This window comes from Kogia breviceps, chromosome 12 (genome assembly GCF_026419965.1).
Source record: "Kogia breviceps isolate mKogBre1 chromosome 12, mKogBre1 haplotype 1, whole genome shotgun sequence".
NCBI classification, from domain to species: Eukaryota; Metazoa; Chordata; class Mammalia; order Artiodactyla; family Physeteridae; genus Kogia; species Kogia breviceps.
The window spans coordinates 80,630,403-80,643,049 of NC_081321.1; the positions used below are offsets into that span (position 1 = coordinate 80,630,403).

A 12,647-nucleotide genomic window follows, 5' to 3' on the forward strand; every position below is an offset into this window, starting at 1 on the left:
AACTCTCCAGAAAGTGGGCATAGAGGGAACCTACCTCAACATAATAAAAGCCATATATGACAAACCCACAGCCAACATCATTCATTCTCTGGTGAAAAACTGAAACCATTTCCTCTAAGATCAGGAACGCGATAAGAATGTCCACTCTCACCACTCTTATGCAACATAGTTTTGGAAGTCCTAGCCAGGGCAATCAGAGAAGACAAAGAAATAAAAATAATACAAATCAGAAAAGAAGACGTAAAACTGTCACTGTTTGCAGATGACATGATAATATATGTAGAAAACCCTAAAGATGCCACCAGAAAAATACTAGAGGTAAACAATGGAGACACAAAAGACCCCGAATAGCAAAAGCAATCTTGAGAACGAAAAATGGAGCTGGAGGAATCAGGATCCCTGACTTCAGATTATACTACAAAGCTACAGTAATCAAGACAATATGGTACTGGTACAAAAACAGAAATATAGATCAATGGAACAGGATAGAAAGCCCATAGATAAACCTCTGCACCTATGGTCAACTAATCAATAACAAAGGAGGCAAGGATATACAATAGAGGAAAGACAGGCTCTTCAATAAGTGGTGCTGGGAAAACTGGACAGCTACATGTAAAAGAATGAAATTAGAACACTCCCGAACACCATACACAAAAATAAAGTCAAAATGGATTAAAGACCTAAATGTAAGACTGGACACTATAAAACTCTTAGCAGAAAACATAGGAAGAACTCCCTTTGACATGAATCACAGCAAGATCTTTTTTGACCTACCTCCTAGAGTAAGGGAAATAAAAGCAAAAATAAACAAATGGGACCTAATGAGATGTAAAAGCTTTTGCACAGCAAAGGAAACCATAAACAAGACAAAAAGACAACCCTCAGAATGGGAGAAAATATTTGCAAATGAAGTAACTGACAATGGATTAATCTCCAAAATATATAAGCTGCTCATGCAGCTCAGTATCAAAAAAACAAAAAACCCAACCCAAAAATGGGCGGAAGACCTAAACAGACATTTCTCCAAAGAAGATATACAGATTGCCAGCAAACACATGAAAGGATGCTCAACATGACTAATCATTAGAGAACTGCAAATCAAAACTACAATGAGATATCACCTCACACCAGTCAGAATGACCATTATCAAAAAAATCTACAAACAATAAATGCTGGAGAGCGTTGGAGAAAAGGGAACTCTCTTGCACTGTTGGTGGGAATGTAAATTGATACAGCCACTATGGAGAAAAGTATGGAGGTTCCTTAAAAAACTAAAAATAGAATTACCATATGACACAGCAATCCTACTACTGGGCATACACCCAGAGAAAACCATAATTCAAAAAGACATATGCATCCCAATGTTCATTGCAGCACTATTTACAATAGCCAGGACATAGAAGCAACATAAATGCCCATTGACAGATGAATAGATAAAGAAGATGTGGTATATATACACAATGGAATATTACTCAGCCATAAAAAGAATGAAATTGGGCCATTTGTAGAGATGTGGATGGACCCAGAGACTGTTATACACAGTGAAGTCAGAACGAGAAAAACAAATATCGTATGTTAACGCATATGTGTGGAATATAGAAAATTGGTACAGATGACCGGTTTGCAAGGCAGAAATAGAGACAAAGATGTAGAAAACAAATATATGGACACCAAGGGGGGAAAGCATGGGTGGGGGATGAATTGGGAGATTGGGATTGATACATATATACCAATATGTATATAATAGATAACTAATAAGAACCTGCTGTAAAAATAAATCAATTAATTTAATTAAATTTTTAAAAATAGGTAAGACATACAAAGTGCATAGCCCAGGGTCTGGTATGCTATAGCCATTTAAGCACTAGTTCTCCTTCTAGCTGTATTGTTTTTGAGATATACCACACTTAAACTTTTCCCAAGATAATTTGGAATGTAAGTCACTGGAAATTAATTTGGGATTTTATTAAGTATATCTCATTTTTTTTCTATTTTTTAACTATAACAACACGTGAAAAATATTATTTTATTTCAGAAGAATTTAAAACTTGAATAAATTGCTATCACTGCAAATAAAAGCAGCGACGGCAGCCACTACAAATTCACATCATTACGCTTCTGTTAGAGCCTGATACTTTACTGCATCCTTAAATATCTCTTTCTCATTCCTTATAGCAGCTCTTTCAAGTCTTCTCAATTCTTTTCAATGCCTCAAGGACATCTCAGTGCCATAACTCTCAGCAGATAGGAAAAAATAAAAACCATCAGCCATGAAATTCCCTTAGGACTTCTCCGCACCTACTTTGCTATGTCTCTGGCTCTTCACTTCTTCTGGCTTATTTTCCTTCTCATTTCAAGGATATGTTCCCCCTTCTTTCTAAGAAATCTTTTCAGTTGTATCCTTTATCTCATACTCTTTTCTCTTCCTACAAATTTAATCAACTGTTTATTTCCTCCATATTTCACACTTTTAATTTCTTCATCTGAACAGACTCTTGCCCGTGGCTTGCAAGCAGACTGAAAGTTTGGTCTTTGCTTCTTTCCTCATTCTGCATTAGCTCTTTGGGATTCTCTCATACTCTATCCACTCTCTTTTTCTAGTGAATCTCAAATTCTCAGCTCTGGCTCTGACTTCATGCATGAACTCAAGGTCAATATTTCCTATTACTGCCTTCTTGGTATTTTCACTGGGCTATTCCACTCATAATTCAAATTCAGTGAAGCTAAAATGGAATATTATACTCTCCGACTTCCCACCCTCATTTGGGCTTGACCCTGAGGAACACTAAGCCCTCTGTGCTGGGCTAGTGGAAAAAGGGAGGAATTGGAACTGGCAGGCCTGAAGCTAAAGCAGCAAACGCAACTGTCAGGCCTATCCAGATGTGAAAAGCAAAAATCAGCACTGGAATGACATATACAAGAGGAACTAATATAGTGAAGCAGGATTAAATAAGCTAGAGCAATGTGGAAGGTAGGCGGGTGGGAATGTATTGCTCCCGAGTTATACTCCTGGTTGGGAATATGGTTCCGTTTAATGGTTGAGGATATAAGAGCAACAAAAGCTTGTAAATTTCCAGGGCCCGTTTCAGTAAAAAGGTTTGAACCCAAGGTAGTTTTCCTTGCCTCAGTGATAGAATTGGATACAGGTTGAAAAGGAAAGCTGATCCAGCAATCCCACTTCTGGGAGTATATCCGAAGGAAATGAAGTCATAGTCTTAAAGACATATCTGCACCCCCATGTTTACTGCAGCATTATTCACAATAGCCAAGACAACATGGAAACAACTTAGGTGTCTGACGTTGGACAAAGGCCCATGGGATAATAGCCATTAAAAAAAAGAAGGAAATCTACCATTTGCAACAACATGGATGAATCTTGAGGACATTAAGTTAAAGTGAAATAAATCAGGCAGAGAAATTAAACTACTGCATGGTCTCATGTACATGTGGAATCTAAAAAAGTCTAACTCATAGAAACAGAGAGATTGATGGTTACCAGGGGTTGGGGGGGTGGTAGAAAAGAGGAAATGCTGGTCAAAGAGTACAAACTTTCAGTTATAAAAGGAATAAGTTCTGAGGATCCAGTGAGAATCCAGCATGGTGACTATAGTTAGCAATACTATATTGCATATTTGAAATTTTCTGAGTAGATCTTAAATGTTCTCACCACTAAAAAAACTAAGGTAACTATGTGAGGTGATGGATGTGTTAACTAATCTTCCGTGCTAATCACTTCACTATATATATATATATATATATATATATATATATATATATATATATACATAAAATCATCCCATTTTACACCTTAAACTTACACAGTGTTATTTGTCAATTATATCTCATAAAGCTGGAGAGAAAGAAAAGAAAAGGAACAATGGGAGTGAGTCATAATAGGAAAAATACAGCAGGTATGAGACATAGGTTCCTTGGGTGCCAGCTTTATGAAACCCAGACTAATTGAGCCAAATGTATTCTCTCAACAGATCTTTATTGAGCACTTACTGTGTACAGAGCAATACTAAGCTGGGGTCTGGGAACGCAATTGTGAATAAAAACAAATTCACACCACACAGCCCTTTTTCTCATAGGCAGTCTGGGGAAAGTTATAAAACAGTAAAGAGCTGATTACAATATGGAGGTGGGAGAGAGATGCCAAGATGGGGAAGTGTAGTGTGCTGAGGGGCACCTAACACAGAGTCACAAAAATCAGGAAATGGATGGTGAACATTTGTCATGTTAGCTGCTAGCCCAGCATCTTTGATCTTTCTTTGAAACCTCAGGAAATGTCCAGCCTGATGCATTCCCCTTCCCTAAAACAGGATCCAGAAAACTTGCCACCCAGCCTCTTTTGTAACTGAGGCACAGGCGTGTTCCCTAGACCATACTAACCTGACTCATCTTTGAAAGACTTTGACTTAGAACTATGACAGAGGAATACAAAGGCCCCCATGGAACAATTTGGCTTTCAAGGCATCCAAGCCTTTCAGCTACACTGGTTTGGAAAGTCAGGTTTCTTTTTTTTTTTTTTTTTTTTGTGATACGCGGGCCTCTCACTGTTGTGGCCTCTCCCGTTGCGGAGCATCAGGCTCCGGACGCGCAGGCTCAGCGGCCATGGCTCACGGACCCAGCCGCTCCGCGGCATGTGGGATCTTCCCGGACCGGGGAACGAACCCGTGTTCCCTGCATCGGCAGGCGGACTCCCAACCACTGCGCCACCAGGGAAGCCCCTAAAGTCAGGTTTCTGAATCAGGTTGGTATCCATTTTGGCAACAGTAGCATTTCCAGTCAAGTCGAGGCTCCAAAATTTTTGATCCATGTAGTAACATTTTCTGCTTAATAAGCCAGCTGTGGTTTCTACCACTTGCAACTAAAAAAAAAAAAAAAAAAAACCCAACAAATATAAAAGGCTTCCCAGGGTAAGTGTTGTCCAAACTGAGATGTCAACAAGGAGTCAGGGTTAGTTAGGGAAAGAGGAAAAGTGTTCGGAACAGAGGGAACAACATGGTCCAGTGAAGAGAGAAAGTATTTGTATACCTAGGGGACTAAAAATGGTAGGTGGCATGGCAGATGGTGAGTGTTGAGAAATGAGACTGGACAAGCAGGGGCCTGGCCATGTAGGATCACACAATCCAGGGTAAGAAGCCCTTTACCAAGACTGACTCAGCGAATGGGCAGGACTGAGGTTATTGAGTTCATTGCCAAGAACTTAGAGGCTGAACCAACTAAGTTGGCTCAGGCCAAATTCATTCCTATATGCTCCCTCCAGGAATGATGTTTTCCTCAAAACTCTCTAGCCAAGGCTGAGTCTCATTACCTTTATCTCCAAATTAGACATTGCAAAAGAGCAAGGTGTCTATCATGAAATATTTTCAAACATGGACTAGAGAACTACCTACAAAACTTTTATCTAACAAAGGTATCCAGTGGATGGACTTTCAATCTAGCACAAAAATGTAAGAAGATCTTTTAGTCATGTCATTGACTCAATATCTCCGTGTCAGTGCTTTTTCCAAGGGAACCCAGCTCATATTCTATTTACCACACCCAGAGACCCACTGTCCATCCAGACATAGTGCATCAAAACGGCACCGGTCACAAGTGCCAATTTGTGAAAGATCATCACAAAGTTGGCCACACTACCTTGATGCACCAAAGACCATTTGCTACTTGAAGACCTGAGATCAGCATGTTCTCAGGATAATAATAGATATAAAAATAGTGTTAAGGTCAAATAATATTGAGAAACACTTGCTGAAAGGCTTATGTGCTGAGAGAATGCTTAATGTGCACCAAAACCTCCAAGACAGAGACGATATGCAGCATGTTCCAAATTTATCTGATTACTCTCTTGCCCACAAAACCCATCCTAGGTCATGATGTCTCTTTAATATGACCTGCAAGTCATGTAAAGCTGAGTCTCAGGTCAGTATTTACCTGAAAGAGAAAAAGGTGAACTGAAAGAAACATAACCCAGGTCATGTCACTCGTCCAGTGTCTTCCCATGTCACTTCAATATAGTTTTCCTTTTTGTGAAAAAGACCTAATTCCACATATCTAATATTTTCCTTTTTCAGTGGGTTTTTTTTTTCACTTCCTTGGTTTTTTGGGTTTTTTGTTTGTTTTTACTCCCTTGGTTTTTATTACTAACTTCTTCCCTGTGGTGTTGGTCTCTCTCTGTCTTGGGGAAAAAGTTCCTTCATTAAGTTCACATGGAAAAATCTACACTTCCCAGGATCCAATCAGAGATTTTTCACATCCTAACCTGGCTCTGACACATTTTCCAATTAAGATACACACACTCCAATATAAACAAAGCCAGGACCTTGAGGAGAGCAGATGAAGTTTCTTAATGAGGTCATCTGTTTTAAACAGCAGTTGATATGAATCAAAAATAAAAAAGCTCAGGGACCAAAGATCAGTTTTAAATCAGTATGGGGTGGGCAATGAAGACAGAAATCCCAGACCATGAAAATGCTTTGAATCTGCAGCTTAAATGGAAAAGCTACTTTCCGATTATGGCTGTCCCAGCAGAAGGAAATGAATCAGAATTACCTTGTTGTCTGACACTGCCGGACTCCAAATGAACAGAAGGGCTCTGCAGAGCCTTCCATATTTGCCTAGAGCAGTGGCTCTCAGACTTTAATTGGCAACCAATCCTAGGCTTGTCAAAACTCAGATTTCTGGGTCCCACCCCTTGAGTTTCAGATTCAGCAGCTTACCCATTTCTATCAAGTTTCTAGGTCATGCTGACAATGTTATTTTGGGGACCACACTTTGAGAACCAGACTTAGATGACAGCAAACTATGGCCTGGGACAAATCTATTGTTCATAAGGTACTTTCTCTTTTTCTTTCTTCCTTTTTTCATTGGTTATTTTTAAACACACAAACAGCCTAATAGCAAAATGCTAGAGAGCAGACATTTGGATCAGAGAGACACTGGGTTCAAGCCCAGATATGCCACACACTCTCTGAGGCCCTAGAACAATTTACTTACCCTATGGAAACCCCAACTGTCCCATGTGCAGAACAGGGCAACAACGGCTCACAACACATGGACTGTTGTGAAGACTGAGTAGGACAAAGCTCTCAACAGAGATTGGCTCAAAGTAAAGCACTCAATAAATGGGAACCACAATGAGTATTGTTTTGTTGATTTTTCACTGGTGGTATCCTGCCCCTAAACTCCAAGTAATGAGCAAAGAGAGGCTGGGTGTTTTGTTTGTTTGTTTGTTTTTTGCGGTACGTGGGCCTCTCACTGTTGTGGCCTCTCCCATTGCAGAGCACAGGCTCCGGACGCACAGGCTCAGTGGCCATGGCTCACGGGCCCAGCCGCTCCGCGGCATGTGGGATCTTCCCAGACCGGGGCACGAACCCGTGTCCCCTGCATCGGCAGGTGGACTCCCAACCACTGCACCACCAGGGAAGCCCAAGTCTGGGTGTTTTAAATTGCACTTTTCAAAAATCCAATGGGCAAGGCATATTAAATCTCCAGCCCTCCAGGACACAAACCAAGAATCAGTATAGAACTCATCCCAAAATTACCGAGGTTGTTTTTTTTTTAACAGGAAAATATTTTCTCCAATTGCTTTTCCCTTTGATGGTTCCCATCTGCAGCAGACATTGTACTTTGGGGCCTCCAGACAAAAAATTCCAGAAGGGCTTCCTTACCCATTACTAACCGTAAAATAAGTAGGGAATCCTCTATTTCTTGGGGATCCTCAGATCACAGTGTAAATATCAGTCCTTTCCTATCAGGGTTGGTTAGAACACCCTGCTGTGAGCACACATGGTATCCTCCACCCTTACCTCTTAATATTTGATACATCTGTAATCATTTCATGAATTGTTTGTAATAATTTGTTTAATGTTTTTTTTCTCTCATCTAGCACACTCTTCATGAGATAATCATGTTTACTAAGTTCCCCACTGCACCCCCTCCTAGAATAGAATCTGGAACATAGAAAAGTCCATAGTAAATATTTGATGAGGATCAGACCAAATGACTGAATTCCCAAGAATCTGGAACAGCAGAATAAGAAAAGCAATTTATTTCTCTTGTGCATCTACCAATCGGCATGTTTCAGGAATGTATGTACTTGACAAGAAAAAATAAAATTTGATTCCGCCAACATGTTTTGGTGATTGGATATTGGAATTTCCCACTGAATTAAGGACTTCATTAATCCATTGTTTAAGAGCCCAAATCAAGACCCCATAATATGAGAATGTCTACTTAAGAAATAATGAAGTTTGAGGATTTTACACATGTTGGAAATTCAAATAATGGTATTGCATCTACATAGTATTTGGCAAAATTCATTCAACTCAGTTGTATTTTTTTCTGTTGAAAACCCTGATCTTTTTCCTTGTTACTTTCCTTGGTATATTCCCTTTAATATGGATACAAATGTAAATGCATTTCTGAGCCTTTGCTTTCTTATTTTAAACTACCTCTCCACAAATTGTATATTTGGAGTTCCATTTGTGGCCAAAATGCATTGTCTAATTGTGCAATATGTAATTTGTAATATAATTACACTGGCCAAATTATTTCCTGGGCTGCTCAATTACCGTGATTACATTTGTTAAGTTTACAAGCCACATGCTGTTATTCTCCTTTCCCTCTGGCTGGTAAATAGTTTTATTTCGCTTTTAGTTCTTGGGTTCAGGGCTTCAAGTAGGTGTCATAAAGGGGAGTGAAATTTGATATCTTGGTTTCTACCATTACAGCCCCACTTGTGTTAATGAAGATGGGAGCTGAAGCTGAAAGACCACAAACAACTTTTACTGTTATGTGTCCACTCAACACTTAGAAAGAGAGATTTATGATAGCACATTTCAAATTCATCTTCCAGAACATTCCACCTCAATTGGGGAAATGGCTAACGTTTATTGGGTGCTTTCTATGTGCCAGCTACTAGACTAAGCACTTTACATACATTTAAATGTTCATCTTCAGAACAACACCATGAGGTCAATAACATGATGATCACTGTATCTTAGCCTAGGTTCCTCAAAGAGCAGAGCCTGTGACAGGGGCTTGTGTGCACGTAGCTTAATTTGGGAAGTGAACAAGGAAAGGGAGTAAGGACTAGGAGGAATGAAACAGGGAAGTGCAGAAAGCCAACCCAAGGGTGTGTTGTCTGGCTGATCTATTCTGTGGGCAACAAGGGTTCTAATTCATGAAGATAGATCTGAGAAGCTGTGCAGAAAGCACCCCAGAATTATCTAATACTCTGAAGAGAGGAATATTTTCCCCCTGGACTTTGTCCCCTTGGTCAAGAGTTGTCCTATAGGGTTTTGACACCATAACACTTCCAGGACTGCAATGCCTAAGAGTAGTGAGTCTGCAATGCCTAAGAGTAGTGAGTAGTGAGTCTGCATGTGGCTGCAGCAGAGATGCCCTGTGGCAAAATGTAGCACATGCCTGGGGAAGCCAAGGGGAGCTTCTGTAAATTACACCTAGAGTAAGACGTAGTCAACATGAAACAGGGCACTAGAGGTGTCCTATACACACTGTTTTTCTTTCTTTTTTTTCTTTTTTGTGACATACTTCAAAGACCGTTTATTAATATTCCTATAATTCACCAACATTTTTGCAGCTTTATTGGGGTATAATTAATATATAAATATACCCCCAAACTGCTCATGTTTAATGTATACAATTTGATGAGTTTGGACATATGCATCTACCCATGATCCATCACCACAATCAAGATAATAAATATATCCATCACCTCCAAATGTTCCCTCATGTCCTTTTGCTTTTTCTGTTTTTGTTTTTGTGGTATGAACACTTAACATGAAATCTACCCTAACAAATTTTTAAGTGGACAACATCGTATTGTTAACTATAGGTACAATGTTTGCACAACAGATCTCCAGAACTTATTCATCTTGTATAACTGTAACTTTATACCCATTAACAACAATTTCCTATTCCCCTGCCCAATCCCCTGGCAACCACCATTCTATTTTCTGCTTCCATCATTTTGACTATTTTAGATACTTCATATAAGTGGACTCATGCAGTGTTTGTCCTTCTGTGACTGACTTATTTCACTTGGCATAATGTCAAGTTCCATCCATGCTGTTGCAAATGAACCATTCTTGCATCCTAGGTATAAATCCCACTTGACCGTGGTGTATGATCCTTTTAATGTGCTGTTGAATTCAATTTGCATGTATTTTGCTGGGGGTTTTGCATCTATGTTCATCACGGAAACTGGCCTGTAATTTTATTTTCTTGTACAGTCTTTGTCTGGCTTTGGGGTAACTCTGTTTTTCAAAGAAGAAAACTGAGGCTTGGAGAGGTTGCCTAAGGATATAGAACTAGTATCTGGCAGAGCTCATGATCTTGTGTCAGGATTCCAGCCTGTATTAATTTCCTAGGGCTGATTAACAAATCACCACAAACTAGGTGGCTTAAACAATAGAAATTTATTTTCTGACAGTTCTGAAGGATAGAAGTCTGAAATCAAGGTGCCAGCAGGGCCATGTTTCCTCCAAAGGCCCTAAAGAAGAATTCTCACGTAGCTTCTGGTGGCTATTGGCCATCCTTGGCATTCCTTGGCTTGTGGAAGCATCACTCCAACCTCTTCCTCCATCTTCACATGATCATCTTCCCATTATGTCTATGTGTCTGTGTCCAAATTCCTCTCTTCTTATAAAGACACAAGTTACACTGGATTTAGAAACCACCTAATCCAGTGTGACCCCATCTTAACTTGATTACATCTGCAAAGATCCTATTTCCAAATAAGGTCTATGACGATTCCAGGTAGACATAACTCTTGAGGGGACACTATCCAGCCTAGTACATGGCCCCAGTTCTTCTCCTTTGAAGTATTTGAAAACATTATTTTAAAATTTTTAATTTTTAAAATTTCATACATATCTCTTTCAATAATTGAACATTAGGAATGTCTGAATACCCATTCCCTAGAATCAGATATTTATTGTTCTCTTTAAAGAAGGCTTTGTGTTCCATATGCCTCCAGATTTTTCAGATGTCTTCTAGAAAACAAATCTACCAGTTGATCAGGAGCCTTTAAAAGACACCATGTTTTAGTGTGGGCCTCCAGTCCCAGGCAGAGTTCATCTTGGTCCCATTGTTGTTGCAAGGGTAGTTGAAGCCACTACCTAGAACAAATGGGCAGGCACTGGAGAAATGCCCAGCCCTTTACACTAAATTTATCCACCTGAGAAAATTATTTTTTCTCAAGTTCTGGCAAGTTGGGCTGCTTGAAAAAATTTACAGGAGTTCTACTAGCATTGTTAGTCATGTCAGGTTTGATCATGTTCAGTTTGACCAAGTTTCTGTCCTGGTTGAGTGAAATAGATCTAGTATTAAAGGTATTTTATGCAGCTATGATTATATATTGTCCCTTGGCCTTAGTGTACATTATATTTAATCCTCATAACACCCCTGTTGAAATAGTATCATTCCAATCATACCAGAAAACTGAGACTTCAGTAGGATAAGAAACCTATACAATGTCACAGCCAACAAGTGGTAAATCTGGGGGTTGACACCAGATTTTTATGACTCTAGAACCTGGGATATTCTCCAATATCAAGCTGCTTTTGACCTGGTCCACAGAAATCAAATGCCTTCAATCATGTCATTTAGGATTCACTATTTCTTGCTTTCAAAACATTTACCTAAAAATACATAGAAAATTATGAATCAATTTAATAGTAGCTATCCACCTTCATTGAGTCTCCTTCCATGGGCCAAGCATCTTATACAAATGAGGTTAGAAATTTCTCCCTGGTGTAATGAAATCAAAAGTCAGAGAGTTTAAGTTACTTGCCCAAGTAGATCACAAAGGTGACAAATGCTAGGTGAGGATTCAACTCAAGTCTTACTCCAAAGCCTGTTCTCTCAACTACTTCATATATTGATTCTCAACATCAAAGCCTTAAACAAACAACACAGAAGCTCAAAGTAAGGTTCATTTTAAGTAAAGGGAATGGAGAAGACTTTATGCAAAGCTGACATTAGAGATAAGTCTTAAAGCATGAGAAAGATTATGATAGCTAATAAACAGTGAGAGGAGTCTGAATACTCACTCATATTCATTCCGTATGTGTTCTATGGAGCATAGACTCTGTTCTGAGGGCTGTGCTGGTAACTGGATGAACACGGTAGCCACGATCTCTACCCTTGTGTTCCTTGCAGCTTCTGGGAGAGTAGACAATAGTTAAACAAACACTAATAACTGAACTTATGACCAATTCTTTGAGTGCTATGTAGGACACAAAATACTTTGCAGAAAAGAACAAGACAGGGTTTTACTTAGCGAGACTCAGGGAAGGCTTCTCTGAGGAAGTGACATAAAAACTGAACCCTACGTTTGAGAGGGCACCAAACCTTCAAGAATGGAGAGAAGATTTCTCCAATCAGAGGAGTCTGCAAAGCTCTGAGGTGAACAAAGAAACTCAATATGAGGGACCCTGGGAGAAAAGCCCAACAGTTGCCAGGAAGCAGTTGGGGGCCAAACCACTCAGGGCCTCTGGGCCATTCTTGGGAACTTCAGTTTCATTCAAAGGACAGTGGGAAGCCATTAAAATATTTCACCAGAGGAGTGAAATTCTCCAATTTATGTTTCTATATCAAACTAGCCACCGCTCTGTGGA

The 12,647-nt window shown here is 39.5% G+C and overlaps 1 long non-coding RNA gene across 1 annotated transcript in view; it reads right to left on the reverse strand.

Moving 5' to 3' along the window:
- The window catches only part of LOC131767027 (uncharacterized), a 119,501-nt gene extending 107,314 nt beyond the window's left edge, over window positions 1-12,187 (reverse strand). Inside the window, exon 1 of the long non-coding RNA XR_010835687.1 lies at window positions 12,081-12,187. This is a non-coding gene — a long non-coding RNA (uncharacterized lncRNA). The remainder of the gene's footprint in view (window positions 1-12,080) is intronic.
- Window positions 12,188-12,647: the final 460 nt, after the last annotated feature.